Raw genomic sequence first — 11,654 nt, forward strand, 5'->3', positions numbered from 1 at the left:
CCAATCTGTGCTGGTCTATTCCTGAGTATATGTCTCAGTAATGTAACAATCGACAAGATGGTGATTCCAATCTGTGCTGGTCTATTCCTGAGTATATATCTCAGTAATGTAATAATCGACAAGATGGTGATTCCAATCTGTGCTGGTCTATTCCTGAGTATATATCTCAGTAATGTAACAATCGACAAGATGGTGGTTCCAATCTGTGCTGGTCTGTTCCTGAGTCGACGCCCTAGTAAAGTAGCAACCTGTAAACCTGCCCTCATATTTTCCTTCAAAAACTATCAATCTTGGATAGCACTTGTATCAACTTTACCTTGAAGTATTAATGAATTTATCGAGTTCTGGAAAGTAGCAAGACACAGTTCTGTAATACAGCATAGTTTCTGCTATGAGTCCAAAAACGTTTGATATGAGCTTCGAAGCCATAACATCTCAAACACAAAAGTTTTTTATAGGAATCCTGAAGCCTTTTCCGCTGTTTTATTACGTCCACTACAATAGAGTTTCTCGAGAAAGTGCGTCAGTTCTGTGTAGTTGGTCAGGAAAGAACGTAGCTACAAGATGTCCCAAAAATAGGATTCCACGGACTGAATGTCTATAAGATATAAATTTACATAGTATGCCTGAAATGTCCAACTTTAATATCGACGCACTTCCAATCCAGAACACCTACACATGTTCGATGTCATTATATATAATCCTGGAAAGAAAAAAAGCAACGTAAATTTATTCAATATTACATCAATACTATAAAAGCCTACTGATATATTTTATATTTGAATTCCATTATTAAAGTTCTGAAACAAATGGCTGTTTGTTCAGTAACATTCTTCATCAGGCATCACAATACGAAAGTTCCACAGTAACATTCTTCATCAGGCATCACAATACGAAAGTTGCACAGTAACATCCTTCATCGGGCATCACAATACGAAAGTTCCACAGTAACATTCTTCATCAGGCATCACAATACGAAAGTTCCACAGTAACATCCTTCATCAGGCATCACAATACGAAAGTTCCACAGTAACATTCTTCATTAGGCATCACAATACGAAAGTTGAACAGTAACATCTTTCATCAGGCATCACAATACGAAAGTTGCACAGTAACATCTTTCATCAGGCATCACAATACGAAAGTTCCACATCTATGAATGTATGATTTTATTTCTACAATTTTTAAAACCATTACTTATAAATACAATCCACTTCAATTTTTGAAATATTTATCCAATTGCAAACATAAATAATATGACATATTTCGCAGAATGCTACATATTTATCATTTTGTAAACATGTTGGTGTTTCTTCACCCTTCTGTGTTACCTTTAATATTTTTTTGTTACACCCTTTGATTTTAGATGCTTTATCAGACTGAAAGGTTTGGTTTCATGTATTGATATTTGATTGTCAAGCATCAGTTTTTACTATCCAATGTTTGTCCTAATTACGACTTTATCTATCTCACAGACTCACATTAGTTAATCAGACGTCCACATAGTCAACTGTTAAAGTCTAAATTAATGCTGTTCTAGCTCGGTGTATGTTACTGAAGAAGTAACGAGTAAGCAACTACGGTCTATAGAGTTTGGCGAAGGCGTATCACCGACTGGAAACTTCTCTCCTTATAGATTCACTTCAACTAGCGTGTTGTTGAGTTTTTCCCCTTCAGTTCCACCAGTAACGTGTTTTCAAAATAAACATGAAAAGATCAATAACTCCAGAACATTTTATTAACAAAGCCAACGTTTCTCCGAGACTCACTATTACAACAGTGTCAACAAACTTTTTTCGATTCGGGAGCATTTCATAATTAAAATGTAAAAACATCGTCGTGAAAAGAGATAGAAGCTTCTGAAAATGATAAGCAATATCGTGTTATGTTTTAGTTGGAATCAAATTGTTGGAAGCAAGTAGATTTTTCAATATGTAAAATATATAGAGTATATAATAAATTATACAATTACTGACAATATATATATAACGAAAAGAAATCACGTGTTTTCTGAATGTAAATATGTGTGAAGATACACAGAATACACATATATGTTTGTTTTTGTCTATAATCTTGCACTTTTTTTAGCTTAACAGAAAATGCTGTAGTAGTAAGATAGCCTTTGCAAAACTCGTCAAAGCAAAACATCAAGCGTTTAGTAGAATTTTCAGGAGTATATTTCGTTTTATATTTACATTTAAAGTATGTCTATCTCAAATTTTACAGACTGTTTTGTTTGTGGACTATTTTACCGACGCAATATCAAAAAATCAATTCTTTGTATTACGCTATTATATATATACAGCAAAGGAACAGCTTTTTAGAATATTAATGTATTTACAGATTAGTCATAATTAACGAAATAAATATTAGTAGAAGATTTTACACTTGTCGAAAGGAACAGTTTTTTGGTATATTAATGTATTGATTCCGTTGGTCGTAATGAATGAAACCACAATTATTACACGATTCTATATGTTTTGGTAGATTAATATATTTACCCGGTCAGTCGTAATTAATGAACTCAGTATTGTAATCAAAGAGTAAGGATATTATGGTCACGTGTTCTTTATGTACGTGACGCCTATGGTGAATGTTCCTGAAGAATGTCACAGAAACGACGGGATAAAGTTATCATTGTCCATTTGAGACGTAAACATTTCTTTTAATAGCAGTATTCACATCGAATGGGGTTCCTTCCTCTATCTACCTCTTTAGATTTAAGCCCAGTTTCGATGCATTCGGAAGACTTAACACTGATAGAGTATTCAAGATGACTGAATAGTTGAATCACGGGAGTTAAGTTTTTCATTGAACAACTTAATTCTTTTATCAGTCGTAGATCCCCATGACGCCAGATAGATTACTTTGGGGAACTTTCACACTTTACACTTCCAGCTCATTCTTAATTCAACCTTGAGATCTGCAACTCGAAAGTAATTATGAAACTGACATTATAACATAAATATAAAACTATAGTTTGTTTGTTTGAATTTATGCACAAAGCTACACAATGGGCTATATGTGCTCTGACCACCACGGGTATCGAAACCAGGTTTCTAGCGTTGTAAGTCCGCAGACATACCGCTGTGCTACTGGAGACAAATAGAGGGAAGTCAGCTAGTAAACACCACCCACCGCCAACTCTTGTGCTACTCGTTTTACCAAGAATAGTGGATTAACCGTCACATCATAAAAACCATCACGGCTGAAAGGGCGAGCATGTGTGACGGGGTTCGAACCCGCGACCCTCAGATTGTGAGTCGAGCGCCCTAGCCACCTGACCATGCCGGGCAAAAAAAACAAAAAACTATAGAAACCTAAAGTGTACAGGAGTTTCCCATTCTAGTTTTAACTTTGAATCACTGAGGTCTATAACTTTATTAACTTTGAATCACTGAGGTCTATAACTTTATTAACTTTGAATCACTGAGGTCTATAACTTTATTAACTTTGAATCACTGAGGTCTATAACTTTATTAACTTTGAATCACTGAGGTCTATAACTTTATTAACTTTGAATCACTGAAGTCTATAACTTTATTAACTTTGAATCATTGAAGTCTATAACTTTGAATAACTAAGTTCTGTAACTTTATTAACTTTGAATAACTAAGTTCTGTAACTTTATTAAAACTAAGTTCTGTAACTTTATTACGTAATTGTTACAATGATTTTTTTCAGGAAATCACAGCTACTGATAAAATACATATAAATATTTTTAATTAAACGAACACATCCTGAAAATTTGAAAGTGAAACCTCTTATTTAGTGAAGTTATTGTTTTTTGACGCAGATATGTTAATTCATATCGAAAACAACAGCTTTCTAAACTGTTACAAAAATAAATTTAATTAAGAATGAAGTTTTCGACACCTAAAATATTTTGCTTCACTCTAAATGCATCCTAACTTATGCATATGAATATATGTTTTTAAAATCAAATTTAAAATTTATATAACTTAAAGTTCTGCCTCTAGGCCTGAAAACAAATTTCACTCTGTCGCGTGATCTACACAACGAAAATAACAGTATGATATAAAATTGACAAAGTTTATTTTATTTATACCAGGAATTTGATACAGATTGTTCGGTTGTTTTAAATCCAGTATTTTCTACTACAATTCGATATTGAAAGAGAAAATATATAAGAAGATTTAAGTACGAAGCTAAATTTCTGCTCTAAAGACTGGATTTAATAATATTTTAATATCACGCAGATTTGGAGAAGTCTCTAAGTTTTTTATATTTGTAGATACTTGTAATTTTGAATGTTTTACTAATAAAAATTTTTGCTTTGTTTATGCTATATTATACATTAGACATTTTATACAAGGGCTTTGTTGGGTATGGTTTTACTTTAGGAATACGCTTGTTTGCAATACTTGTTACTGCTATAAAAACACATTTTGCAGTCAAGTACATGTTTACATGTAGGTTGAAAATCTTACATTTGCACCTCTTTGTAGGTGTTATAATTTTAAACAGAAGCAGTCATATTAATAAAGTTAATTAAGTGATACAATTATATAAGAATATAACAACATTGGCATCGAATTTATATCACAAGAATTAAAATTTTGTATTCCATTCTTTAAGACTGCCACTAAATAATAATTAAAGTGAACTTTAGCTGTACAAAAATAGTTTTGGAAGCCTATAATTCTCGTAAAAAAGCTCAAATTTCTTAGCTGAGTTTAGCAATTGAAAGGCTACCTTCGTATCATACTTTTCATAAGAACATTGCTGGTAGGTGTTAAAACTACTTTAAAGGCAACGCCTTTTATGTCGGAACTCAAAAACAACTTTTAACTCATATTAAAATAACCAAACGATGATACAAGATGTTATAATATTATCAAATGTGTCACAGCATAGACGAGATAAATGATAATATTGTAGGATATTTTTCCTTAACGAACTACCTCAATCTCAAACAGCTCATATCAACATTCTGAGCACTTTGTGAGCTGTATATGAACACTAGTAGGATAAAATGAACTATGTCTTTATACAGACTAAGAGTTGTAATAAATCGATAACAAATCTATTTTTGTCGCTGCATGTTCGTTGCACCAATTTAAAAAAAAGAAAAACATAGAATTAGGAGTTGAAAATGTGTTTTTTATCTATATTCATTTTTAATGTCCACGAGTTCTCTAGAGAGGACTAGACCAGTAAATTAAAGGATTACATCTATTTTTATTTCCGGCATCCTACTTTATTATATAGGTTTTTGCAAAATGTTATGTAAATCTGTGACGAAATGACACAGACCTTCTGTATCGTAAATTTCATTCAATTTAATTATTAAGTCTCTATGAGATAATATTTCACAATTCAAGAACGCCCAAAAAAAAACAGTTTTTAAATATATGTATTTCGAAAATTTATCCTTCATTAAAATGTTTTGGTGTGCTTTTCTAATCTGTTTGTTTGTTAGGTAACTTAGTTTCATAATTGACTTTGTCGATATTAAAATGTAGTAATTAGAGCAGCAATAATTGTACATTTTTTTATTAGTTCCAAACTTTTCCAGGGTTTGTCATGTTGTAGAAGATTCTAGGGAATATAATCTATTAATTAACAGATAATAGGAGTAGCAAGAACAATTTAAATTGATAAATTACGCTAATCAGCCAGCAATATAACAAGTAATGACTCATTAAATCTACCATATAGTGCACGAATATTAAGGTCAAAGGGCTATCAGGCAACATTTCTCTTGACAACTTAGAAAGTCGGAACTAAGAAATTTTCAGTCTGTTTATATGCTAAAATAAAGATAAATAATAGAAATGAACGACTTAGTTTGATAACTATTATTAGAGCAACTAGTGAACACTAAGTTTCCCACAACTGCTTTCCTCTTGTGTTTTTAAATAATCTTACAGCAACTGTGTATCAATTTAGGTTGTCTATAATTATGGACACTTTATTTGGACACTACAAAACACTCTATTGACCAAGCCCACATCCGATTGATGACGTAACAAACAATTGCATACTGTGTGTAATATTTAAGTAATTTTCCCTTTTATAATGCTACATAATGTATCTTGGGCTATATTTTTAGTAATATCACTTCATCAAGTGTATTGTTTTGGTTTCGTTCAGCTATGTCTGAGGGAACTCACTAATGAGTGTTTTTGAGCTGAGTAAATGTCCTTTCAATTATTCTGTTGTCTAAGGCCATACCTTTAACTTAGATTATTGTGTTGTTGGTTGGTCAGAGAACGGTTTGATGTCACGGTACGGGTGTGATTTAATTATTAAATCCCGCTTTACAGTTTAGGAAACGATCTGATCCATATAAAGATGAGTTACGTTAGAGTATATTATTTGTTAATCCATTATGAATGGATTAACGAAATTCCCACTGTCCCTATCTACTATCTAGCAAAACCACAGCCAAGGGAACGGGCTTGGAAAAATCAGTCTGTTAAAGTGGTTGATTGTGGGATTGTTAGTCAGCTTATTTGTTATTATCAAACATCGAACAGTTACTCTATTAGTTCAGGGTTGTGAACATAGAGTTGTTTGTTTTCCGATAAAATAATAGAGAAACAAGAAAGAACTTGTTAGCAAGCAAGTGAAATTGTTGTATTAGCGTCTACTGTGATTTAGACCTATCAGTAGTTTTTGTTAACATTAAGCGGACTAGATTTTGTATTACTTTTGTTGAACAATTCAAACGAAATTGCCCAAGAATAGAAAATATTACAACAGTGTTTTATCAAATGATACACATAAGTTATGTGACTAGTTGATCACAAAAATTGAACCTAAGACTGCCCCAGTATGTATTAGCTTGCTGATGACAGTGGTTTTCTGTTATGTCGTAAGCTTACCACTGCTATTCATGTACTGCTGTTCAGGAAAGCTGCGTCTTTCTAAGAATTCACGTTTGTGTTTGACTTGAGTTGAGTACAAGGTTACAATCACAGCAATTGCGCAGACAGGCACTGACCATTCATGTGAAGGAAGTAAAATACTTATAATTTACGTCAGAAAACAGACATATAGACAGTCTCTTATCAATAATATTGTTGAAGCTGCAAAATATTTAAAGAATACTCAAACCAAAGCACTGAACAGCAAACTCTCCAAAGTAACAAATATTGCATTATAATGACATTTCTCCAAAATATTTGTCAAATTTCATAACACATAATTATTTTTTTCATTATGAATACACAGAATATTGTTTCTAACAAATATGTTTTTCAATAAAGCTTGATATACAAGTTGTTCAAAAAAATAGCCAGTTAACAGTTCTATTATCAAATATCATGTCAAAAGCTATGTTCATGTTTAATAAGCCGTCAAAAATTCTTTGACAGTATAAAGACTGAATATTCCAAGTGTATATTTGGATTAAGAACAAAATAAGTGTTTATCGTTAACCAACGTAATTAATTATTAGATCAAAGTATTCACATAGGGCCTGTTTAGAAACTGCCATCCATTTTATTATAGACTCTTCTATTATCTGAGAGAGAGAGAGAAACGTTTTACTAAACAAACTTCGAAACACAATTCATGAAACTGGAACCTGCGAGGTTCTTGAAAACACTTAGTGGGGAAAACAAAGCTTGATTTCATTTTGTTGACGTATCATGCACGAACCAATCCAAACAACAGTAAGTAACTACGGTGTTTATTTTGTGTGCGATGATTAATATTATTAGAGATACGAGAAACATAAAACAGGGTTGCCCGTTAAAAAGCTGCATCATATGATAAGAACCATTTGTTGTGAGTCAATCCCGGAAACTGACACTCTTGAAAAAAGGTTTAAATTATGGCCTAGATAAACAAGACGAAAATGAATGAAGGGAGACTGTGTAAAAGTGGTGATACGTACTTACATCATTTTTAAAATTGTCGTTTAAAAGTCCATTGAGTTTGATAACAACTAAAAAAGATTAAAACACTAAACATGATATGATACTTTTTATTATATTGAAAATCAAGAGGAGCTAGTCTTTAACTAGCTATACGTTAATGCTATACGTTAAGATTAAATGAATTTTTAACAATAACCAGTCCTCCAAGGTGTACTGTGTACCAAAACAATTTATAAATGATTACACACATGGTTACCCCAGAATTATTAAATATTCATGAACATTCCTATGAGGGTTAATGTCCAAGTTCATCTGAAAAATGCAGTGATTAATCTGTGATCTCAGCGTGTTAATTAGCAGACTTTTCTATAGAGATCCAGAGTTCATCACTGGCTTTAGGTAAACTCTTAAAATAGTTTGAAAGCCACGCTACATCACACTAACCTAAAGCATGCTCCATGTTTATTGATGGAAGTTTGTAATCATGTAGTGATTGAACCAGTATAACCCATGAAACAATTAGGAGATAGATATTTATAAACTACGCCTGTTGTTATACATGCTAGCATTCTCTTCTTGAATTTGAAATATTTGTTGTAATTTAAAGTCAGATTTTAAAATACAGCTTTGTTGAATTTGCTGATAAGTTTTATAAATAGGTTTATTCAATGGATTTTTCATGTGCAAAGCGTTTTCACCTCTATAAGTTCAGCTCGTAAAGTCTGCTTTTGGATGTTTCGTGTTGTTTTTATTATAAATGTTGTCATGTAGAGTAACACGTGTTATACCAATTGGAAAATATTCTTTATGAGACCTATTTATACTTTTGAATTCAGAATTTAGTCTTTGAAGCTGAATAAAGGAAGAATATCACGCTTAGAGTAACTTCAAAGTAATGATAAGATTATAAAAAGGAAATCTGACAAAGAAATACTTTAAACAAACTAGATTATGTAAGTAAAGCTGAATCTATTTTAAAGGATAAAACCCAATTTTTAAAATTAAATTTTGATTCAACTGAAACAAGGAAGAATATATAGCAATGATGTTTATCGAATATTTAAAATAGTACACGTTGACTTAAAATGATTATTTAAAGACCATCAAGCAATCATTCAGTACTATTTCATGTCATATGGTCTTCTAAGGTAGTGCATAAAGAGGGTTGTCCTATAGATCACAATTTGGTAATGTAGATACAGGTTTGTTTTTAAGTGGATGGTTAATTAAAAAAGGTTAGGTTTAGATAATATACGTTGGTGAAAATAAGTCGACGTTAAAAATGTCTGTTTAAAACAGGCCAAAATATTGTATATGTATTATGATATTCCAAGCAAACGTTACCTGAGTTGTTGTATTCAATTTCTTTATACATCACTGATGTTTGAAAATAATTTTTCAACTTTGCATATTTAATTGTTTTTCTGAAACTTATAATTTTGCTATCAAGGAATAGTACAACGACATATTGCATAATCAGATTGATGAAATGCCTAAGAAATCGAGATGAAGTCATTTTTTTCATTAAAGATAATATCTTGAAGATTGTTTTTCAAACCAGTATTTTATTGCTGTTTTGCCACATTTAGCGAATTTGAGTATGTTTACGTTTTTAATAATCCGAACAACAGGATGTAGTATAAGATGGGTAAAGTTCCAACAAGATGTAGTATAAGATGGGTAAAGTTCCTACAACTGTATTTCTACAATTTTAACATAATTTGTTATGTTCAATACATTTAACAGGAAATTGGCGTAATGACGACTGTCGTAATTCTGCATATTTCTTAAGAATTTTTTGAATTGTTATAAGATTCAACAATGCTACATCATCATGTTTGATCGATGTACTCAGTCTGAGCCATCAGAAGTATCATTTACAGCGTCTGTTGCCTCCAAGAATGGATATTGGTCTCTTGAGGTCATTTCCCTCATGAAGGGAATGCCCAGAAACAACGCAGTATCTGCACTATAATCTACAATTATTACACTAACCCTGCACTGACAGTACTTCGCTGAAAAGGGTGGATTAGAATTGGCTGAACACAATCCTTAGGGAATACACTTCGCTGGATATATACCTTGAATGGATTTTGCACGTAACAGAGTATCAGTTTCGTTTCTAACCTAATTATCAAACAGTCTTTCTTCTGAAACATGTACATGAACATAGTGTTGTGCTTTTTGTAAGCTGGTAATGGTGAATACCAAAATAAGGGGACAAAAACCTTATTCATACAGTTTGGAAATCTTAAAACTGCTTTATGGATGCTAATAAATCGTTTCTATTATATGGTAAATTATTGGTGCATCATTATTTATATAATCAATAAGTTATGGTACCATTATAGGAATTACGTATCGATCTATACGCATAACCATCATTGTCTTTACAAGAGGCCATTGCTTATGCATGCTGTAACTCCTTAATTGCAATCAATATTAGCTCTCTTTTTTTTCTGTAAGTTGACGGTAGCATCATAAAGAACACGTATTGCCGTACGCCCTTTCTCATCACCAATAAGTTCTCTTGCCAGAGGGCGAATGTGGGTGCCATTTATTGCTTAGCGACTTATATGCCGAAGTACCAAACAAAGCAGAATGAATTCACTGACCAAAAGTGCATGAATAGGTGTATTGCTCTTTGTACGGTAAGATAGTCCATGTTGTGCAAAAGAGCTGACTGAATCTTATTTGATGAGTCAATATGGAACTTAACTGATAGAACTGTTAAAAATGTAGAGAGCTGACTGAATCTGATTTGATGAGTCAATATGGAACTTAACTGATAGAACTGTTAAGAATGTTCACCCAGTATTTCTCATAGATGAAATTTTGAATAAAAAGTTATCAAACTCATATATTTGTAATCTGTAATACTGAAATGCTCTTCTTCTCTGTGTTTCGTAGCTCATTAAAGTATATCCCTGCCAGTCTCTCTGTAGCTGTTTGAGTGCTTTCCAATAAGTTCACGATTTCAGTCCTGTTGGAGTATATGTGGTCCTTCAGTTGAATTTCACTTAGTTGAACAGTCTCCAGAAAAATATTTTTAATTTTGGTAACAGTGGCAAATCCTTACATCAACAGGAATAATAACATGCTATTTTATCAATACCTATATTATAGCTTCAAATGGAATAATTGTTAAGCTCCTGTGCTAAAGACATTCAATATATTTGACATGATTTCTTTCTATTGATCTAATACTCAGATTCACATTCATTGGACTCGACAAGTTAGAGGACATTGCGTGATGCGTGAGAAGAGCTCACATAATCAGGGTCAATTCTGTCCAATGGTCATCAGTTGACTAAGTCATGATGTGCAGCAGATCTTTTGTACTCAAAATGCTGCTGATAGCATTAATTGCAGATTACATCATCTTCAGATGAAGATAGTGTCTTTTCAGTTAAAAACGTAAATTTTAAATTCTACAATATGAGATCCAGGAACAGACCTTCTTCCCTTGGTATATATTGTGAGATGACAATGTGAATTAGGTATAGTTAAAGATGTTTATTGAGGTTCAGTACAAAGAAAGCCAGCTCTCTTTTTATGAAGATGCGAGAAATTACTATGAAACTGCATTGGAATACATGAAGTTCAAGTTACCACTTCAGGACAACTTTGAAACATGCAAAAGCAGCAGAAAAGGTTGTTCTTTGGAATCGGTAGAGTACTTTGGAAAATCCAAGCCATTCATTGCAAGGGATGCACCTTGGGCCAGTACAATGAATTGTCTTCAGCAGCATTTTGTCACCTACCAGGCTGATCCATTGACTGGTGTAGATCTCATTGAGCCAG

This window comes from Limulus polyphemus, unplaced genomic scaffold (genome assembly GCF_000517525.1).
Source record: "Limulus polyphemus unplaced genomic scaffold, Limulus_polyphemus-2.1.2 Scaffold1287, whole genome shotgun sequence".
NCBI lineage: Eukaryota > Metazoa > Arthropoda > Merostomata > Xiphosura > Limulidae > Limulus > Limulus polyphemus.